General features: G+C 38.2%; 1 pseudogene; it reads right to left on the bottom strand.

Annotated features, from left to right (window-relative positions):
* Positions 1 to 12,316: 12,316 nt before the first annotated feature.
* Positions 12,317 to 17,789, bottom strand: LOC101717630 (E3 ubiquitin-protein ligase NRDP1 pseudogene; annotated as a pseudogene).
* Positions 17,790 to 24,265: the final 6,476 nt, after the last annotated feature.

The raw sequence follows: 24,265 nt of genomic DNA, 5'->3' as shown, positions 1-24,265 counted from the left end.
ACACGGTGCTAAGTGAAATAAACCAGATGCAGAAGGAAAATTACTGCACAATGTCTTTTATATGTGGCATCCAAAAGAAAAAAAGGAGGAATACATAAAAAAAGAGAGTAGCATGGTAGTTAGGGAAGTGACAGAGAGTAGGTAAAGAGGAGATGTAAGTCAAGAGGTACAATTTGAAGTGATGTAGGATGAGTAATTCTAGTGCTCTAATATGCAAGATAAGTACTGTAGTTAATATTTTGTTAACTATTGGAAAATTTCTAAAAGAATAGATTTTAGTTGCTGTTACCATAAAAAGTATATAAGATGTGTTATTTGGCTTGACTATAGCAATAATTTATATATATATATCATGTTGTATACCTTAAATCTGTACAACAACTAAAAACAAATGGTCCAATTAAAAATGGACAGATTTGAGTAGACATTCATAGAAGATACATGGATGACAAATCAGCAAATGAAGACATGTTCAAAATCATTAGTCAATAAGAAAATTCAAATTAAAAACTCAAGGAGATGCCACTACACACATAATAGAAAGACAAAAATTAAAAGGCTGACTATACAAGTGTTGATGATATAAAGGAAATTAAGCTCTTGTACAGAGCTCATGGGGATGTAAAAGAATACATTTGGAAGATAGCTTGGAAGTTTCTTGAAAAATCTAGGTATACATATACCAATTGATATAGCCTTTTCACCCCCACCTATTTACTTAAGAGAGGAAAATCCTATGCCACACTAAGTTTGTACATAAATGTTTCTAGCAGATTTATTTATAATAGCCCAAAAGTAGGAATGGGAACAATTCAAGCATCCACCAATAGGTGAAAGGATGAACAAGTTTCCATGTACTTATACAATGAAATATTATTTGGCAATAAAAAGGAATGCAATGGTGATACCTGCAACAACCTGGATGAATTTACAAATAATTATGCTGCATGGAAGAAGCTAGAATAAAACAATTAATATATAATGGTATAATACCAATTATACATTCTTATGACTTTTAGAAAATTTAAGTGTCACGCTATTGCAAATATTTATGGGGTAACGTGTAATATTTCAATACATGTATATATTGTGTAATGATTACATAGGGATAATTGACATACCTATCACCTCAGACATATCTCTGTGTTGCAAATATTAAACTTCTTCTCTACTACCTATTTTGAAATATCAAATAACTGTTATTAGTCATAATTATTCTACTGCGGTAGCAAACTTTAGAAGTTATTTCTCCCATCCAACTGCACCATTGGACCTCTCTCATTCTCTTCTCACCCGAGGGAATCGCTAGCCTACTTTCTTTTCCTATGGGATCACTGTTTTGACTTCCACACATAAGGAAGAGCATGCAGTGTTAGTCTTTCTTTGCCTGACTTTCTCCAGTGGATATGACAGATGCTTGCACTGAAGTCACTTACCAGCTGTTGCCCAATGCTCCTTCTGCCGCTCACAGCACCCACCAGTTTGTTCCATTCCCTGAGGCCCTCTGGGGTCCCCAGCTTTTACTTTGCTGCTGTAGATTTGGTCTCCCTTTCCCATGAGCCATGAGCTGGGAGCTGGGGCAAAAATGTAGATTATTCCTTCCTTTTTCTATGTGGTGTTTTGTCTCTTCAATTTTTCCGTAGGTTTTAATTTTCCTGTTAGATCATTCCTGATTCCCTGGAGTCTACTTTCTCTCTAACTTTTTCCCCAAGTTATTTTCCATGTCTGGATTCTAAATATCAGAGTCTTAGTTGCTGTTGCTTACCACTCTGCCATTTTCCAAGATTTGGGTTTCATTTTCATCTTTTTTTGTTTGTTTTATTTGTATGGAGTCTTATGGGTTGACTATATGGAAAGTTTTGTTTCTACTATTCAAGCTGCTTTAATGTCTACTTTTCAGTGGTGTCTTCTGGGCCTGGCTAACTACTGGCCTTTGCCTCTGTCCCAGGATCCAGTTACCTGCATTTACGCGAGATAGGAGGTTGCAGCATATTTTCCCCAGTATCCATTTTTCTAGGAATGGGCTAAGTATTATTAATGACCCCACGACAATCCTGATATTCACATCCCAAGAAAACCAGTTAATAGCAACAACTATGTCACCTTGATTATAGTAATAAAATCAGCATCAATATGGCATCAAATACAAACTCAATACTGATAAACCCTAAGGACCAATAAAATACCAACTTTATCCATAGAAAAGAGAGCTATAATTATACTATGAATGCCATGTCAAACCAAATATTGGCCCACTATTGACCAACATAAATATCTCCTAAATAGAACAACTTTACCTGTACTAGCAATAGAACAGTATTCAACAACAGTAGCATAGACTTAACTAGCTGTCTAGAGATTCATAAAGCTTGGTACTCACACTAGTAAAGGCAGAGGGAGTGGGGAACTGGAGAATGATGAAACAAAGTTTGAAAAATTACTCAATTGGATTCGAGGAGAGAAAAGTGAGATGGGGATTGAAGAGTAAAAGGAAAAAATATTTTTCATTAAGTTTATTGGTACATTTTAGGTATACAATACAGTTACATTCATCATTGGGATCTTGCACCTTTACATAATGTATCTTGGTTCTTATTTTTTCCCCATTCCCCTCCCCTCCCTTCACTCCCTCCACCCTTCCCTATTTACAAAGATTTTGTTTCCATATTTTCCCTTTTCTCATATTTTTTTCTTTTCCCTCCTTTCCTTTCCTTTCCCCTACCCTTCCCACTTCCCCTACTCCTTTAGACCTTTTCTTCCTATTACACAATATCAACTATACATTTAGATCCTTATTTACACTTTTAGTTTTTCACACCAGAGAAACTATTCAGTATTTATACATGTGTGTCCTATTTATTTCACTTAAGAGTATGGCCTCAATGTACATCCACTTAGCTATAAATGTCTCTAGTTTCTCATTCTTTATGGCTGAGTAGTACTCCATTTTATTAACAACCCCCACATCTTCTTTATCCAATCTCCAGTTGATGGGCATTTGGGGTGTTTCCAAGTTTTAGCTATTACAAACTGTGCCACTATAAACATGGGTGAGCATATATCACTGAAGTATGATTTTTAAACTTCTTTTGGGAAGATACCCAGCACAGGAATTCTAATCCTAGTTGTTTGAGGTATGTCCATGTTGATTTCTACAGTGGTTGCACCAGTTTGCACTCCCTCCAACAATGAAGAAGGGTTCCTTTCTCCCCTCAACCCCTCCATTATTTGTTATTAGTTGATTTCTTTTTTTTCTCTTTTTAAAAATTGTATTGGTACATTTTAGGTATACAACACAATTACATTTCTCATTGGGAATTGTACCTTTACATAATGCATCTTGGTTCTTATTTTTTCCCCATTCTTAGCCCTCCCTTCACCGCCTCCACCCTTCCCTATTTACAAAGACTTTATTTCCATTTTTTCCATTTCTCATCATTTTTCCTTTCCTTTCTTTCCTTTCCCCTGCCCCTCCCACTACCCCTACCCCTTTGGACCTTTTCTTCCTATTTTGCATTGTCGATTATTCATTCTAATCATTGGTACATTTTAGGTATACAATATAATGACATTCATCATTGGAAATTTGCACCTTTACATAGTCTCTCTTGGTTCTTATTTTTCACCCTTGCCCAGCCCTCCCTTCAACCCCTCCATTCCTATTTACAAAGATTTTGTTCCTATTTTTCCATTTTTTCATATTAATCCCATTCCCTTCTATCCTTTCCCCTAGCCCTCCCACTTCCTTTCCCTTTGCCCCTTTTCTTCCTATTTCACATTACCTATTATACATTTAGCCCTTATTTACACTTTCAGTTTCTCACACTAGAGACAGTATTTGGTATTTATACATGTGTGTCCTATTTATTTCACTTAAGAGTATTGCCTCAATGTGCATCCACTTAGCTATAAATGTCTCTAATTTCTCATTTTTTATGGCTGAGCAGTACTCCATTTTACTAAAAAACCACATTTTCTTTATCCAGTCTCCAGTTGATGGTCATTTGGGCTGTTTCCAAGTTTTAGCTATTACAAACTGTGCTGCTATGAACATGGGTGCACATATATCACTGTGGTATGATTCTTTTAATTCTTTGGGGAAGATCCCCAGCAGTGGAATAGCAGGGTTAAATGGGACTTCCAGTCCTAGTTCTTTGAGGTATCTCCATACTGATTTCCACAGTGGTTACACCAGTCGACACTCCCACCAGCAGTGGAGCAGTGTTCCTCTTTCCCCACAGCCCCGCCATCAGCTCTGTTTTAAAGAAGAGAACACAGGCCACACAGCTCATGGGAGGCACTGAACATACAGCCAACCTTCAGTTTTTATTCTGTGTTCTTTCCCACACCAAAGGTCATTCTCTTTACCTTGAAATTGGTGCCACAAAATAACAGGAACATCAGCAATATGGTTGCATCCAGAGGAGAGTAAGCAAGAGTCCACATTTGTTCAACAAATATGAGCAGCACTCAGGTTACCATATTAGTGCTGCTGGGTTTATAAAGATGAATGATGTTGCCTTTTGTCTATGAAGAGATGTTAAGTCTCATGAAACAAAACAGGCAATTGACTTCCAGATGATTTCTGCATTTTCATCAGAGCAGCAGACCAGTTCTGGCTGACATTCCTTCCTACCAACCAGATGTACTTCATGATTATGGTGAAAAGAATTGTCTTTGCTCACAGAGTGGTACATAATTCAGAGGAACCTCATTCAGGAGCAGGAAGAGGCTGGTGGAGATGGCAGAGTCCCAGAGCAGAGATGGCCATCTCCTGAGAATAAAGAGTTTCACCAGGGCCCCTGCTCGGGCCATCTGCGCTATTTGCTTTGGACAGTGTGGGCAAAGAGGGCTCAGGGTTAGTCTCTCCCCAGAGATGGTAGCGACCTGGGCAAACCCTCAAGCAGTGTGCTGCCTGCTGCCTGTCGCTGAGCCCTGCCATTTCCAAAACTGTATAGAAGGGGAAGGTCCAACTCTCCTGTGGGCCGCCACCCTGTCCTGGCCCAGCTCCCCTTGAACAAAGTCAGCTGGGCACCCAGGGCTGCTGAGCTTCTGTGCTAGGGGAAGGCACCAAGCTCCCTGATTGAAACTGTATGTGCTGGAGGAGTCAGAGCAGTGACCCTTGAAACTGGCTGTCCCTGCAGCATTTCTTGTTCCTTTGTCCCTTGGGCTTCCTAGGTCAGATCCTCTGAGAACCCTAGACCTAGACGGTCAGTGTCCCACCAGGAAGAGCAAGTTTTGTTTTGTCTTTTAATTTAATGAAAAGGCATTTTCCCCACAAAAACAACAACGACTAGAAACCCCAAGGCCAGGGGCCTCTGCTTCCAAGCACAGCCTGCCAGCAACAGGAACCCTCTTGTGGATTTTGAAGCCCCCCACTCCTTCAGAGCCAGCAATAAGGGGTGGAATTGCTTGTGGTGGTGTGACATATTTGTCAAACTACACCAGTACCTCAATAAATAAAACAAAAGAAAATAAATCAAACTAGTATAGATACGTGTACATGCTAACTCTTTTTTCCATTTAAAACTTTAAAACCTCAGGACTGCAGCTGTAGTTCAGTGGTAGGGTGCTGGCCTAGCATGTGTCTAAAAGAACTATAGGACAGCCCAGCACCTGGAAGGAAGCCCCCCACCTCCATCCCAGGCTCCTAGGGCAGAGAAGCTCAGCTGGTCCCAGAACCCAGAAGGAAGCTCCCTTGCTGCCATCCCAAGCTCCTAGGGCAGAGAAGGTGAGCGGTGTGAGCACCAGAAGCATCCCCTCCGATGGAAATGAGAAGACACATAAACAAGTCTCAAAAACAGACTTCTGGATCACCTAGAGCAACCCCAAAGGGAAATGAGATAGAACAATCTGATACTCAACCACCTGGACTCTCTGAACTGGCAACAAAAGAGGATCTGGGAAAAATGAAATCAGAAATAATTACTCAGATAACAGCAAAGATTTTGCTCATGGTGCAAGACATGATTAATAAATCTAGAGAGGACACAGATAAAATATTGGAGGAGCTGAGGAACATGATGGAATCCCAACATAGGAAACAAAGGGGATCCATAAAACAGACACAAACAGATTTCCAGGAGATGAAAAACTCCATTGAAAGTCTATGCAGAAAAATAAGCCAATGTGAGGACAGAATTTAAGATATAGAAGATAATATTGCAATTAGTGATCAGGAAAAGAAAAATTTCTTTAAAAGACTGAGGGACCATGAGAAATCAGTCCAACAGCTGCTAGATGATGCACAGAAAAATAATATAAGACTGAGTGGAGTCAGTGAAGAAACAGGAGAGAGTGCAGATGACACAAAAAAATGTTCACATAAGAGATGGCAGAAAACTTTCCAAGCAGGGGAAAAGAACTTGATGTATGGATAAGTAAGGCATATAGGACTCCAAATTGCCTTGATCAAAAAAATCTACACATAGGAATATAATTGTTAAGATTCCAGAAACTGAAAAGAAGAACAAAGTTCTACAAGCAGTTAGGGAAAATAAACAAATCACATACAAAGGAAAGCCCATCAGAATCACAGCAGACTTCTCAATGCAAACCCTCAAGACAAGAAGAGCTTGGAGAGACATATTACAAGTCCTAAAAGAAAACAGCCTCCAACCCAGATTGATGTACCCTGCAAAACTGTCTTTCAAAATTAATGGAGAAATAAGATACTTTCACTACAAAGAACACTTTAGGAACTTCATAAATACCAAACCAGAACTCCAAAAATTTTAGACAATATCCTAGGAATAGACAAGGACTATGACAACCCCAGGAAGCACAGCATGAATGAATCCACTGGGCATGAAAAGAAAGTAAGTGCAAAGGGGGAAAAATCCAAGAAAAAGAAAAAGTCATGACAAAGATAAGTCAATACATATCTGTAATAACCATCAATGTTAATGGTCTCAATTCACCAATCCAAAGAAATAGACTGGCAGAATGGGTCAAGAGGCAAGACTCAACAATATGCTGCATACAAGAAACACACTGAATTCAAAAAGAAACTCATAGCCTGAAAGTTAAAGGGGGGAAAACAATACTCCATGACACAGGAACCAAAAAAAAAAAAAAGCAGGAATCGCTATCCTTTTTCAGATCAAGTGGATTTCAAACACTGATTAAAAGAGACAAAGAAGGACACTACATCCTTCTAAAGGGAACAACCCAAGAGGAATAGATAACAATCATAAACATGTATGGACCAAACACTAGTGTGCCCAACGATAAGAAACAAATACTAACATACATTAAAAATCAAATAAGCACTAATACAAGAGTAGTGGGGGACCTCAATATCTCACTGTCAAAAATAGGTAGATCAACTAGAGAAAAAATAAGCAATGAAATACTAAAACTCAATAAAACTCTTAAAAGAAATGAACTTAACAGATGTTTACAGTGTTCCACCCCACAAAATCAGAATACATATTCTTTTCAGCTGCACACAGGTCGTTCTGCAAAATAGACCACATACTTGCTCATACAACATGTTTAAGTAAGTGAAAAGGAATTGAAGTTATCCCCTGTATATTACCAGACCATAGTGTGATGAAATTGGAGATCAATAGCAAAAGAAACAATAAGAATTTCATAAACACGTGGAAATTGAACAACATACTTCTAAATAACCAATGGGTCACAGGGAAAAGTAAAGAAGAAATCAGACAGCTCCTACAATGACGATGGCAATACAACATATTGGAATATATGGGACACAATGAAAGCAGTTTTACGAAGGAAATGGATAGCAGTAAATACTCACATTAGGAAAACAGAGCAAGCCTAATTAAATAACTTCATGCTGAACCTCAAGCTTCTAGAAAAAGAAGAGCAGGACAAACCCAATGCTCATAGAAGGTAGGAAATTATAAAGATCAGAGGAGAAATCAATGCAATGGAGGCTAAGAGAATGATACAAAAAAGTCAATGAAGCAAAGAGTTGGTTCTCTGAAAGAATAAACAAAATTGACAAACCCTTAGCCAACCTTATCAGAAAAAGGAAAGAAAAGGCCCAAATCCATGCAATTAGGAATGAAAAGTGTGAAATTATAACAGACCCAGAAGAAATCCAGAGGACCATCAATACATGCTTTGAGAACGTATATGCCAATAAGATGGAAAACAATAAGAAATGGACAGATTCCTATATACATATGAATTATGAAAATTGAATGAAGAAGACCTAAAAATTCTAAACAACCCAATATCAACCAATGAAACTGAAAACGTAATTAAAAATTTACCAACTAAGAAAATCCTGCATCCTGATGGCTTTACTGCTGAAATCCCAAGGAAATTTAGAGAGCAACTACTGCCACTACTGTATAAACTCTTCAATGAAATTGAAAGGGAAGTAATACTCCCAAATTCATTCCTGGAAGCAAGCATCACCTTGATCCCCAAAGCAAAGAAAGACCCAGCCAAAAAAGAGAACTATAGGCCAATCTCACTAATAAACATAGATGCAAAAATCCTTAATAAGATAATGGCAAATAGAGTGCAGAAGATCATCAAGAAGGTCACATACTCAAACCAAGTGGGATTCATCCCAGGAATGTAGGGATGTTCAACATATGCAAATCAATCAATGTAATACACTATGTCAATAGAGCCAAGGACAAAAACTATATGATTATCTCCATAGATGCAGAAAAAGCATTTGACAAAATCCAACATGCATTTATGATAAAAACCCTACAAAAAATTGGAGTAGATGGTCTCTACCTCAATCTGATAAAAACCATCTATGAAAAACCAACAGCCAATATCATACTAAATGGTCAAAAACTGAAATCCTTCACACTAAAATCAGGAATAAGACAAGGATATCCACTATCACCACTCCTATTCAATATAGTTTTGCAAACATTAGCCATGTCAACTAGACAAGAGAAAGAAATAAAAGGAATAAAGATAGGAAAGGAAGAAGTCAAATTGTCATTATTTACAGATGACATGATACTCTATATAGAAGACCCCAAGAACACCACCAAAAGTCTTCTAGACTTAATAGTCAAATTCAGTAGAGTAGCTGGACACAAGATCAACACAAAAATCAATAGTGTTCGTCTACATGAACAACAGACTCACTGAGACAGAAATAGGGCAAACAATTCTTTTCACAATAGCATCCAAGAATATGAAATGCCTAGCAATTAACCTAACAAAAGAAATCAAAGACCTCTTCTCTGAAGACTAAAGCACTCTGAAAAGAGAGATTGAAGATGATATCAGAAAATGGAAAGACATCCCTTGCTCCTGGGTAGGAAGAATCAACATAGTGAAAATGGCCATACTTTCAAAACTGCTATATAGATTCAATACAATCCCAATTGAACTCCCAGCAGCACACTTCACGGACCTTAAGAAAACAACCCAAGAATTCATTTGGATCAAGAGAGACCCTGAATAGCAAAAGCAATTCTAGGCAACAGAGACATGGCAGGGGGTATCACAACCCCCAACTTGAAACTATATTACAAAGCTACTGTGATAAAAACAGCACGATACTGGCAAAGAAACAGACGTAGGACCAGTGGAACAGATTAGAAGATGCAGAAACAACGCCAGACACATTCAGGCACCTCATCTTTGACAAAGGAGCCAAACATCCTCACTGGAGGAAAGATAGTCTCTTTAATAAATGATGCTAGAAAAATTGAGTTTCAACATGCCAAAGATTAAAACTAGACCTATATCTCTCACCATGCTCTAAACTAAAATCAAAATGGGTTAAAGATCTAAATATTAAAACAGAAATGCTGAACCGGCTGGAACAGAGGTTAGGTAGAACTCTTGAAGACACTGGTGTAGGAAAAGACTTTATGAACAAAACCTCAGTTGCCCATGAACTAGCACAAACAATCAACAAGTGGGATTTCCTCTTATTAAAAAGCTTCTTCACAGAAAGAGAAACCACCAACAGTGTGAACAGACAACCCACAATGGGGGAAAAATTTTTCACCTGCTGTTCCTCAGACAAAGGTCTACTATCTACAATTGATAAAGAACTTAAAAAGATCAGACCTCCCAAATTTAAAGACCCAATCCAAAAATGGACCTCTGAGATGAACAGACATTTCTCAGACAAAAAAGTAGAAATAGCAAATAAACATATGAAAAAATGTTCAACATCACTGGTCATTTGAGAGATGCACATGAAAACAACCCTGAGATTCCACCTCACCCCATAAAGAATGGGTTCTATCATGAAATCAACCAATAACAAAGGCTGCTGGGGCTGTGGGGAAAGAGGAACCCTGCTCCACTGTTGGTGGGAGTGTAGACTGGTGCAACCACTGTGGAAATCATTATGGAGAAACTTCAAAGAGCTAGGACTGGAAGTCCCATTTGACCCAGCTATTCCCCTACTGGGTATCTTCCCCAAAGAATTAAAAGAATCATACCACAGTGATATATGTGCACCCATATTCATAGCAGCAGAGTCTGTGATAGCTAAAACTTGGAAGCAGCCCAATTGCCCATCAACTGGAGACTGGATACAGAAAATGTGGGTTTTTTAATAAAATGGAGTACTACTCAGCCATAGAAAATAAGAAATTAGAGACATTTATAGCTAAATGCATGCACATTGAGGCGATACTCTTAAGTGAAATAAATAGGACACACATATGTAAATACCGAATAGTTTCTCTAGTGTGAGAAACTGAAAGTGTAAATAAGGACTAAAAGGTATAATAGATAATGTGAAATAGGAAGAAAAGGTGAAAAGGGGAAAGGGCAGGGGGACGGGGAGGGGAAAGGAAAGAAGGGAATGGAATTAATATGAGAAAATGGAAAAATGGAAACAAAGTCTTTGTAAATAGGGAGGGATGGAGGGGTTGAAGGGAGGGCAGGGGAAGTGGAAAAAACAAGAACCAAGAGAGAATGTAAAGGTGCAAATTTCCAATGATGAATGTCATTATATTGTATGCCTAAAATGCACCAATAAAATTAATTTTAAAAAATAGTGATGATGATGATGATTTTTAAAAGGGAAAAAGAATACAGGAAATAAAACTCCAAACACCCGCTGAAAAGAAGTAATAGAGGAGAAAAAAATAGGTCAAAGAAATAAAATCCCTCTGTATTTCCAAATGAGTGGTTTCCTCCCAGAATCTACAGTTTTTAGAATCCAGCAAGTTTCAGTCCTTTATGCCTCACTTTATAGTTGTGGGTTTGTGAAGTGACCCACGTGCTCAATAGGTCCCCCTGTCTGGAGATGCAGGCCATGCCAAATGTCTAAGCCAAAATGTTGGTATTTGGGGAGGCAATCAGACCACTGGTCTCCACTAGATGTAGGCAGCATGGTTCAAGCAGACTCCTGGAATCAGCACCATCAACTCTAGATCCAGGAACCTACGAAAGCCACACTCACTGAGCCTAGCCTCCCACCGCAGAATGAATGTTCCATGAACTTCCTGGTCTGAGCTTGAACTTCTCAGGGTATGTCAGGGAATCTATCTAGGCCTCACCTTCTTCTCATCTGTCTCCCATTGCTGCGTCTCACCCAGTGTCTGTGATAGGGTGTCACCTCAGTCTTGGAGCAAATCTGTTGTATATGTGTTCTGTGGCTCACACACAATCAACCATTTCCAAGACAGCACCTGTTTAACTACTCTGTGGCAACATGCTGCACTGGATTCCTTCTTTATATCTATCCCATCATGAAAAAGTCACTCTCAGGGTAAAATTCCATTGTTTTTCAGTGAACACCATCTGTGGGTCTCAGGCATTTATTTTTTCTCCAGTGTTTATTTTTCGTAGCCCCTTGTCCAAAGATCATTCAGCTAAAGATTTATGGCACTGTTTCTGTGTTTTCAATTCTATTGCATTGGTCTGGATGCTGGTACCATGCTGTTTCTATTGCTGCAGTTTTATAATATAACTGGAAATATAAAATTTTAATGCCTCCCACTTTACTGTTCCTCAGGACTGCTTTAAATATTTTGGTTCACTTTTGTTTCCACATAAATTTTAAGATCATTTTACTAGTTATAATGAATGTTGTGGTGTGGTGTTTGATTAGAACTGAATTAAATCTGTATTTCTCTCTCCCTCTTTTTTTTTCTTTTTTTTTTTGGTTTTTCCAAACAAGGTCTTGCTATATAGTTCAGGCTGGCTTTGAACTCATTAGGTAGCCCAGACTGGCCTTGAACTCACAGCAGTCCTCCTGCCTCAGCCTCCCAAGTGCTGGGATTACAGGTGTGCACCACCTATATTTCATTTTTTGTTAATATAGCACTATTCCTTCAGGTAGGCTGAACAGGGATGTACTTGGCATAGAGATCCACTCTTTCTCTAAGTGATATCAGTGCTGGCCAATTACTGGCCTGTTTCCTTCTAGGATTTTGGTTCCACCCTTCCATTTCTTCTGGGTATCTGCTGCCCAGAGCTGCCCTGCACACTTATATGTCTTTAGCAGCTGGATGTCTCACCTCTGCTGTGCCAGCACATGTTTGTGTTCAGCCAATGCCTTCTCCAGCTCTGCCACATATGTCTGCTGCTGCTGGACCATGGAATGCAAATTCTTAATGCAGTTGTGGTTCAGCAGCTCATCTTTGGGCATCTCTAGGGCACAGCCCTATTCACAGGTCACAGATTGCTTTGGGCAGTACTCCCGGTCACTAAAGTGAGACATGAGGTTTTCAAGTCAGACAATGGCACTGCCACTGAGCACAGCATTGCCACAGGCAATCTTCAGCTTTGATGTGTTCCCCATGATCTGAGGTACTGGGCAAAGGTGGGCAATTGTCATGATGCTAAAGTACACAAGACACATCTGGCGCTGAGAGAATCACTGGATATTGCAGGCACTGCAGAAAGCATCCTTCCAGAGAGGTGCCTGTACAGGTTCCTCCAAGACTCCACTGCAAATAAGGCAGATAAAGTCTTCATCAACATGCCCCTGGAAACAGGTTACACTATACCTGTTTATACACTATACACATTGAATCCCAGGTCACAGCATGTGGAGACCTTAGGTTCAATCTCCAGTTCCTTCCAAGTGTTGGGGCTCAGGTTCCCTGTTCACAAAGCTCCGATCCCACGATGGCTCCACTTAGGAGATGGTCCAAAAAAGCCATCTTGTTGGCTATTGTCCAACCAAGTCTCCCTTCCCAGTGACAGGTTTCATCACCAAGGAATGAATGTGATGTCACAGTCAGGAGAACTTGCCCTGAACATGGCCTGGACTTTTCCATTCCCTAGTCAGGTTGGAGCTGAGGCCACAGCAGCCAAAGAATAGCCTCCATGCCAGGTCCTAACTTTTCCTAGTAGGACAGGGGAAATGGAAGGATGGGTAAAAATTATTTTTGTTTCTATAAGAAAAGGAAAACAAATTGTTCTCAGGTTTTGACCAGAATTCTTGGTGATCACTAAATTGAGTGGCAATGCTAGTTTAGATTCAGAAGTAGCATTAAGAAACCCAGAAAATTTGCCCATAAATAAATCCTTGCCAGATCTTATAACCAATGAAAAAGAAATGGCATAATAGAGTAAAAGAAAAATATTTTGCATTTCCCTACACAGCAGTAGAGTAGGAAATAATGGAGAATTCCATGTAAATCAGATAGATATAGCCATTTTTGAGCTACATTCTTGTTTATGCTTTGTTTCCTGTATCTTCATAATTCATATTTCCAAAACAAAATTTTAAAATGCTCTTTAAAAAGCATTACAAGGGCCGGGGATTTAGCTCAGTGATGCTGCCACCTGCCTTGCAAGTGCAAGGTCCTGAGTCCAATCCCTGCTACCAAAAAATACATATATATTTTAATGAAAAGTACCTATCTGACAATCAATATTTAAATTGTCAAAGAGTTTAACTGGGACTTGGTTGTCTGAAACATGAAACAAATTTGTTCACCTAAATAGTGTGGCAATTTTGATGAGTTTAATATAGATTCATATCTATATTGTATTTAGATCAACTATGGGTTTACATGAACATATTTATACAACAAATTTAGATCATCAGTAAATAAAAGTATGTTAAATAGGGAACATATTTTAATACAGAAAAAAAACTAATGATCGAGTCATTGGTTGAAAAATATTTTTTAACTGTGTTTATGATCATTGACTCTCCCTCCACTTCAGTGTTATACTGTGAATCAAACAGTATGTAAAGCATCTTCTTATTAAAAATCACAAACTGAAGTGATAGGCATGTTCCAAATTATGAAAACACGTTGATTGAAGCAAGGGCGATGTGATACGCTATATTTTATTATGTTTGTATATACTCATAAATAGTTCAGAATGGAAAAAATTTGACAAATCTAATACTAAAATCAATTTTTCTAAATTACATAAATAAAGTGAATTTTCTTTTAAAAATAAATAAAAAATAAACAAATAAATAGTGTGGCAAATGATTCTTAGGCCATAAGCCACCTGCCCATATCTCTACTGGGGCCCCTAAAGTAAGCCTTGAGACGGATTCCTGTTCCAGTAGCTCATTGGATGATAAAGAGATGAAGGGATGACATGTAGAAAAGTGAAAAAGAAGACTTCCAACAAGGGTGCATGGCCAAGCACCATAGGTAACTGGAGCTAAGTCTCTCTGAAACTCCAGAGTGGTCAACCACACCTCTCAGAGTTACCCAACTTTTACAAGGACAAGAGAGCTGGAAATTTATATCTCATTTCCCATCTGCCCACAGTTGACAAACTCTATGGAGAGTGAGGAGGTCTTTAATTTCCAAAAACTTTAGCAAGGAATGGCTGGCAAAGCAGGTTTTCCAGTAAGAAAAAGCCTTTGAAGAATAAATGCAGTCATGGCAGTTGCACTGAAGTGAAAAGAAGTAAATAGAAAGGGATGACAGGCAGAGAATCAATGTCTTTGTACTAACATCACATCCAAGAATTCTTTAAGAGAACACCTGAGCTGAGAACAAGGCAAAGGCTGAAGAAAGATCCTTAGAATAAAAAAAGAGCCAAAGAGGATAATGGCTAAGTGAGCTCTCTATATCCTCATGAGTAAATGTGTCTTCCAGGTCTCTCCCTCCTCAGGGCTTCACTCTACTGCCAGTCACTGCTGCAGTGTTCTCTTATGCTTTTCAGAAGACACAATTATGTATTCCACATAAACATAATGATCTTCCATTGTGTGCCCAGGCAGAGTGATCAGGCTGCAACATAAGGACATTTGCAATAAATGATGGGAAAGGTGTAAAATAAGAACAACAATAATAGGTTAGTGCTGAGTTGCAGGGGTACTCATTCACCAATTTTAAATCATATATTGTGGAAAGAGCAGAAAGCAAACCTGCTCAAACAAGGAGGTTAACTGTACTAATAAGTCTATGAGACAAATTTCTTTCATATCTATGGATAGAAGGATAGCAAATAAGTTGTGCTAAAAGATCTGCACCTCCTCGGAGGGGATGGAGAAGATTTCAAGTCCAATCCCCAAAGCTACAGCCAGAGAAGGAGCTAATGCTTGACTTGGACCTCAAATGTGTGTTCTCAAGGCAACTGACTGGTATTCTCAGATTTCAACCTCAAGCGAGAAAGGGAATATCTGCAAGAAGGGCAAGGTGCCCTGGGGAGAGTAGTATTCTTGCCACAACTGCACAACACTACAACTCAGGTCTCATCACACCTTCAACCCATCTCTCCTTCTGGCTCTGTCCCCAGAACCCATAACTGATGCCACACACTAGAGGGCCAGGAGCAGGTTCTGGCATGACAGCCACTGTCCCCTGTGTTTCTTTGGTAATTTTCCCACAGACACATGGAAGATGCTCTGAATGCACTTGGAGAATGATCATATCTCATGTCATGCCTGAGAAGCTTGGGGGTGGAAAAGATAATCATTTCTACAGTACTGGAAAACAGAGGCAGAAAGCACCAGAGGAGGTCAGCCCCAGAGGAAGGGAGAACCAGCACTCAACAGTCTCCTGCCACTGTTCTCCTGGAGGTGGTAAATTGATCCTCAGAGAGCACTCAAAAGGGCTCACTCCCTGTAGGCTTTGCTTATATTATCCCTACTTCCTCCAGAAAACACAGAGATCTTCTATTTCTACTTCTCTGCTCCTTCATGGTTATGACAGCGGCAACCACCTCTCCTCTTCAGGAAAATCCAGTGCTGTCAGAGTAATTTCGTGTCTGGATTCCCTCTTATGCATGATGAAAGGTGAAGGGATGCTTAGAGGAGAAAATAAGCATATCAGAGCTAGAAAAATCATGGCCCTCTTTTAAAAAGGGGGAGGGCTCCCTTTTACTTTGCTTCCTCCTTTTGGTTTATAGCCAATAATCCCTAAGCATTACTGTGTGTCAGCCTAGACAAAGTATTTACTATGTGTCATCTTATTCACAGTCCATAAGAAAAAACTTATTAGTGAAAGTGTAACTGTCCATTTTACAGTTGGAGGAACTGGGAAACAGTTTATATAATTGAACGGATAAAATTTCTATGATTGGTGTAGCATGGTGTATAATTCAAATCCCAAGTTTTTTACTCTAAATCTATTGCTTTTCTCCAGTTCCTTAATTCCCTACCACTTCTCAGAAATAGAGAAGTTCCCCCCTCCCAGGGTTTTGGAAATCTGAGACAGCTGTAACAATTTCCTGTCTATGTCAAATGAAGGAATTGGATATGCTCTTCACATCAGACCTATTATTTGCAAATCATTTTGCCTTCTTGGAATAGCCTTGAAACTAAAGTAAAATATCAGAGAAATTAAATGCACTTCATTCAGTTTACATATTCTCTGTGAGACAGGGTCTCGCTATGAAGTTCAGCCTGATCTTCAACTCACTATGTAGCCCAAGCTGGCCTCAAACTCATGGCGATCCTCCTGCCTTAGCCTTCCAAGTACTGGGATTTACAGGTGTGCACCCCCACACTCTGCCAATTTACATATTTTACCATAGAACCTGGCTAATTTACAGTGGGTCTATCTCAACTTTTCTAAGTATAATGAGGATGAAGATGTGGGAGGGGTTTTTGGAATGTTAGTCACAGCAAGCATCCTGTATACAAAAGCACAGCTTTGAAACTATTCTGCCCATATTAATTCTCCCTTCTGCAGCCAATTCAAAGTTCTGCCTTCCTTTGAGCAGCTCCAGCTCAATATGCATCAGGTAAACCTCTTTACTGGTCTGTGAACAAGGAAGTCAAGTAATAAAAGGCAAGAAACCATAAGCTCTTGCTAGAAATATCTACTTCTTCATTCACTGTCAATTTGGTTAAGTCAACCATAAAATGATGATAGCAAAGAGAATCATTTTCATTCATTCCTTCTCATTTACTAGAGCACCTTTGTTAGATTCCCTAAATTGGAGAATTGTGCTGAGAGGCAGCTGGTATAGATCTTTTGGAATAATGTATAAGTGATAGAGTATCCAACTGATGTTTTCACCTAAGGGATAATTATAACCAAAAAATCATTTAGATCTATAAAGTTCTGATACCATGCATACTTGTGTTATATTTTGAATAAAAGTAAATATTTTATAATGAAAGGGGATTAAAAATCAAATAATTCAACTCCCTATCCCTTTAAAGAAATCTTAAAAGGATTAAAAACTAAAAAGAACTACTTGAAGCACCTAGAATTTTCATCCCCTCTCTCCTATTTCTGCATCCAAAGCCTTTGGACAATAATCATCTTAGCAGTCAAGGAGGAAACCACCTGGGATGAGCCATGTTCTCTCACCAGAGCACTCACCTCCATATTTCCTTCTTTGCATGGAATTCCTCTCAAAGTCTGTGCGAACACTGTAGGAGCCTGGGCCACATCATTTGTTTTATATTTTAGTTCCTCAAACTTCATATCACAGGATTTTGTAAAGTTTAAATGAAGTAGCTCATATCCATATATGTGATCTCTCTGTATTCTGTTTGTAACTGTAAACAATCATTTCCTCAGCAAACATTTATGAGATTCCTACCATCTTCCTCAAACTCTGCAGGGCATTTGGGTAAACTTGAATGACACTGACAGACAAGAAGAGCAAAGATCCTGATTCCTGGAAGTACTTTACTATATTCTAGAGACTGAAAAACATCAATGTTATTTACTCACATATTGTGTGGAAGATGACAGGTGTGCATATATGGATAGATGACTCTGTGTGTGTGTGTGTGTGTGTGCGCGCGTGCGAGGCAAATCTCAACATCTTTGGAAATTCACTACTGTAATTAAGCTGTAAATTGGCTGAGAAGATCTGAGTTAGTTCTGCAGACCAAGCTGCTTTCCACTGCTCAGCTCTAACAGTCCCAGCCCTTTCTACCAAAGCTACTTGCTCCACTAGGAGCTTATTCCATAGTAAAACAGATTCTTTATGCTCTCTTCCCTATAAATGAGAGGGGAGGAGTAAGTAAATGACAGCCAATGAGTCAAATCTGGCCTGCTGCCTACATTTCTATAGCCAGAAAGCTAAGAATTGTTTTTATATTTTTGTGTACATTTGCTTGAAAAATTTATTCTTTCTTTCCTTAACAGCCTCAATGTATCCAACAGCTGTGTCTCAAAATTATTAAGGATATAATAATCAGTCAGTTGGGCATGATAGCAAACACCTGTAAACTCAGCTGTTTGGGAGACAGGCAGACAGAGTCCTAGTCCATCCTAGGCAACACAGTGTTTGCACACCAACCTCTACAAAAAAATAAACTGGCTTTCTGAAGTCTGTGTTGAAAAGTAAATTTCCAAATACAAGCCAGAAATCCTGGCGTATGCCTGTAGTTCAAGTTACATGGGAAGCTGAGACAATAAGATGATCACAAGTTTGAGGCCACTTTGAGCAACATAATGAGACACTGTCTTAAAAAGAAAAAGAAATCAGCACTTAAAAAATTGAGGTTCCAGACTTTCAAATAAATTGTGTAAGTACAATCATCTATTATTTATTTCGCTATTTCTGTCCATATTTCATATCTATCTATATGTCACTAGAATCATGGATGGTTTATTGCTTGATATTACAAGGAAATACTATTATGGAGATTTATGATTTGTGCTGGTTACTATTAATCTCTTCTAACCAGTATCATATTATTTGTGTCACTCTGCAAGTGTGAATCTTTGAATTTCACTCTGCAGGTTTTTTTGTTGTTCTTTCATGGCTGTATAAACTTTATCTCATCCAAAAAAGACATATTTTGGATTTTAATTTGTTTTAAAATTGATTTAATAATATATCATATAAAACTGAAGATTCACTGGACTTAATAAGGTTATATTGGAACACATGGACATTCATTTAAGTATTGTCTATAGCTGCTTTTACATAACAGAAGAGCTTAGTTTTGACAGAGATTATATGGATCAAGTCTAAACTATTTACTAAAAATAATCTTGGCCAACCCTTGGTGTAAAGCATTACAGATTTAGGATTCTTTTCTACTAAATACTAACTGGTGCCTGTGGATCTGAGGAAGTGGGACCAGGGGAGCTCCAGGGACGGTACACACACCGTGCTAGCCCACTTTCCTGGCCAGATTAATCTCCGGCCCTATATTATATTTGCAGAGCTTATGGTAGAAGACTGTGTGCATGACCTTCATATAATTGTGGAGGGGCTACGAGTGTGTGTACTTGATTTAATAAAATGACAGATGATGTTATAGGTGTTAAGATGAGTGGATTCAAAAACTACTATTTGGAAGTTTTATTTTGTTCTAAAAATATTGGGAGGCTAAGTAAAGTCTGTATGCACGGGACTGACTACATATCCTTTTATTAAAAAGAGTTATTAGGCCTGTGACACGAAAAGCAGGCTATAGGGGGGCAATAATGCTGCCACACAGATCTGCAATTACTTCACTATCACAAAAATGGAAGAAATCTTGTTTTGTGAGAATATATATATATATATATATATATGAGCTCCCAAAGGAGAGTATTGTAAACAAAGTAGAAAGATTTATTCTACTTTAACTAAATACAATATATATGAGAACTTGTGGATTTAGTCAATAGTTTTCTTAAACCCATAGTGAAAATGTATGGGAGCAAATAATCAGATATAGATAGATAGAGAGATAGAGAAAGAGAGACAGAGACAGAGAGAGAGAGAGAGAGAGAGAGAGAGAGAGAGATCTCCAAAGCCTCATGTGATCACAGGTGGGGTTTTTCAGGTGGTTGCATCTAGAGTGTGTGATGCTGGGACTTTTCTTATTCTTAATTTTATTTTATTGGTACATTTTAGGTATACAATATAATGACATTCATCATTGGAAACTTGCGCCTTTACATAATCTCTCTTGGTTCTTATTTTTCCCCCTTCCCTTGCCCTCCATTCAACCCCTCCATCCCTCCCTATTTACAAAGATTTTGTTTCCATTTTTTCATTTTCTCATATTAATTCCATTCCCTTCTTTCCTTTCCCCTATCCTTCCCACTTCCCCTTCCCATTTACCCCTTTTCTTCCTATTTCACATTATCTATTATACCTTTTAGTCCTTATTTACACTTCCAGTTTCTCACACTAGAGAAACTATTCGGTATTTACACATCTGTGTCCTATTCATTTCACTTATGAGGATTGCCTCAATGTGCATCCATTTAGCTATAAATGTCTCTAATTTCTCATTTTTATGGCTGAGTAGTACTCCATTTCATTTTTAAAAACCCTACATTTTCTTAATCTAGTCTCCAGTTGATGGGCAATTGGGCTGCTTCCAAGTTTTACCTTTTACAAATTGTACTGCTATGAACATGGGTGCCCATATATCACTGTGGTATGAATCTTTTTTAATTCTTTGGGGAAGATCCGCAGTAGTGGAATAGCTGGGTCAAATGGGACTTCCAGTCCTAGTTCTTTGAAGTACCTCCATACTGATTTCCACAGTGCTTGCACCAGTCTACACTCCCACCAGCAGTGGAGCAGGGTTCCTCTTTCCCCACAGCCCCACCAGCATTTGTTATTGGTTGATTTCATGATCTCACCAATTCTTTCTGGAGCAAGGTGGAATCTCAGGGTTGTTTCCATTTGCAGCTCTCAAATGACCAGTGATGTTGAACATTTTTTCATGTGTTTATTTGCTATTTCTACTTCTTTATTTGAGAAATGTCTGTTCATTTCAGATGCCCATTTGTGGATTGGGTCTTTAAATTTAGGAGATCTGATTTTTTTTAACTTCTTTATAGATTCTAGATAGTAGATCTTTGTCTGTGAAAAAAGGTGAAAATTTTTTGCTACATTGTGGGTTGTCTCTTCATGCTGTTGGTGGTTTCTCTTGCTGTGCAGAAGCTTTTTAATAAGAAGAGATACCACTTGTTGATGTTTGTGCTAGTTCACAGGCAAATGAGGTTTTCTTCATAAAATCTTTTCGTACAGCAATGTCTTCAAGAGTTCTACAGAATCTCTATTACAGCTGGTTCAGCGTTTCTATTTTAAAATTTAGATCTATAATCCATTTTTATTTTAGTTTAGTGCATGGTGAGAGATATAGGTCTAGTTTTAACCTTTGGCAAATTGAAACCCAAGTTTTGCAGCAAGATTTATTAAGGAGGCTATCTTTCCTCCAGTGAGTGTGTTTGGCTCCTTTGTCAAAGATGAGATGGCTGAGTGTGTCTGGAGTAGTTTCTGCATTTTCTAATCTATTCCACTGGTCCTCAGGTCTGTTTCTTTGCCAGTACCATGCTGTTTTTATCACAGTAGCTTTGTAATATGGTTTCAAGTTGGGGGCTGTGATACCCCCTGCCATGTCTCTGTTACCTAGAATGGCTTTTGCTATTGTAGGTCTCTTCATGTTCCAAATGAATTTTGGAATTGTTTTCTCAAGGTCCATAAAGTATGTTGCTGGGATTTCAATTGGGATTGCATTGAATCTATATAGCAGTTTTGAAAGTATGGCCATTTTCACTATGTTGATCCTTTCTGCCCAGGAGCAGGGGATGTCTTACCATTTTCTGATATCATCTTCAATCTCTCTTTTCAGAGTGCTATAGTTTTCAGAGAAGAGGTCTTTGATGTCTTTTGTTAGGTTGATTCCTAGGTATTTCCGGTTTTTGGATGCTATTGTGAAAAGAATTGTTTGCCCTATTTCTGTCTCAGTGAGTCTGTTGTTCATGTAGAGGAAAGCTATTGATTTTTGTGTGTTGACCTTGTATCCAGCTACTCTACTGGATTTGGTTATTAAGTCTAGAAGACTTTTGGTGGTGTTCTTGGGGTCTTCTATATAGAGTATCATGTTATCTGCAAATAATGACAATTTGACTTCTTCCTTTCCTATCTTTATTCCTTTAACTGCATTCTCTTGTCTAATTGCCATGGCTAATGTTTCCAAAACTATATTGAACAGCAGTGGTCATAGTGGACATCCTTGTCTTCTTCCTGATTTTAGTGTGAAGGATTTCAGTTTTTTGGCCCATTAGTATGATATGGACTGTTGGTTTTTCATAGATGTCTTCTATCAGTTTGAGGTAGATACCATGTATTCCAATTTTTTGTAGGATTTTTATCACAAATGCGTGTTGGATTTTGTCAAATGCTTTTTCTGCATCAATTGAGATGATCATATGGTTTTTGTCCTTAGCTCTATTGATATAGTGTATTACTTTGATTGATTTGAAACAATTCAATTCAATTGTGTTGAAACATCCCTGCTTCCCTGGGATGAATCCCACTTGATCAGGGTGTATGATCTTCTTGATGATCTTCTGCATTCTATTTGCCAGTATTTTATTAAGGATTTTTGCATCTATGTTCATTAGTGAGATTGGCCTATAGTTCTCTTTTTTAGTTGGGTCTTTCTCTGATTTGGGGTTAAAAGTAATGTTTGCTTCCAGGAATAAATTCAGAAATATTGCTTCCCTTTCAATTTCATTGAAGAGTTTAAACAGTAGTGGCAGTAGTTCCTCTCTAAATGTCTTCTAGAATTCAGCAGTGAAACCATCAGGACCTAGGGTTTTCTTCATTAGTAAGTTTTAATTACATTTTCAATTTCTTTGGTTGATATTGGGTTGTTTACAATTTTTAGGTCTTCTTCATTCAACTTTGGTAATTCATATGTATCTAGGAATCTGTCCATTTCTTCTGTGTTTTCCATCTAATTGGCATATAGGTTCTAGAAGTAGGTATCAATGATCCTCTGGATTTCTGATGGGTTCATTATTATTTCACCCTTTTCATTCCTAGTTGCATGGATTTGGGCCTTTTCTTTTCTTTTTCTGATAAGGTTGGCTAAGGGTTTGTTAATTTTGTTTATTCTTACGAAGAACCAACCCTTGGCTTCATTGATTTTTTTTGTATCGTTCTCTTAGTCTCCATGGCATTGATTTTTGCTCTGAACCTTAAAATTTTCTCCCTTGTATGAGCTTAGGGTTTATCCTGCTCTTCTTTTTCTAGAAGGCTGAGGTTCAGCATCAGGTTGTTGAATTCAGCTCGCTCTGTTCCCCTAATATGAGTATTCACTGCTATGAATTTCCCTCGTAAGACTGCTTTCATTGTGTCCCATAAATTCCAATATGTTGTATTGTCATTGTCATTTAATTGAAGGAACTGTCTGATTTCTTCTTTAATTTCCTCTGTGACCCATTGGTTATTCAGAAGTGTGTTGTTCAATTTCCACATTTACAAAATTTTTGCAGTTTCTTTTGCTATTGATCTCCTATTTCATCACACTATGGTCAGATAATATACAGGGGATAACTTCAGTTCCTTTGCACTTATTTAAACATGTGCTATGAGAAATTATGTGGTCTACTTTGGAGAAAGACCCATGTTCAGCTGAGAAGAATGTGTATTCTGATTTTGTGAGGTAGAACACTCTGTAAACATCTGTTAAGTTCATTTGTTCAAGAGTTTGATTGAGTTCTAATATTTCATTACTTATTTTTTGTCTAGTTGATCTATCTATTTGTGACAGTGGGGTATTGAGGTCCCCCACTACTAATGTATTAGTGCATATATGACTTTTCAGGTCCGTTAGTATTTGTTTCATATAGTTCGGTGCACTACCATTTGGTGCATATATATTTATGATTGTCATCTCTTTCTCTTGGATTGTTCCCTTTAGAAGGATGTAGTGTCCTTCTTTGTCTCTTTTAATCAGTGTTTGAAATCCACTTGATCTGCAAAAGGATAGCGATTCCTGCTTTTTTTTTTTTGGTTCCTGTGTCATGGAGTATTGTTTTCCCCCCTTTAACTTTCAGGCTATGAGTTTCTTTTTGAATTCAGTGTGTTTCTTGTATGCATCATATTGTTGGGTCTTGCCTCTTGACCCATTCTGCCAGTTTATTTCTTTGGATTGGTGAATTGAGACCATTAACATTGATGGTTATAACTGATACCTACTGAC

This window comes from Heterocephalus glaber, unplaced genomic scaffold (assembly GCF_053883595.1).
Source record: "Heterocephalus glaber isolate CG9 unplaced genomic scaffold, H.glaber_assembly_v1.0 deba00000809, whole genome shotgun sequence".
NCBI classification, from domain to species: domain Eukaryota; kingdom Metazoa; phylum Chordata; class Mammalia; order Rodentia; family Bathyergidae; genus Heterocephalus; species Heterocephalus glaber.
This window is presented reverse-complemented; position numbering and strand designations above follow the sequence as displayed.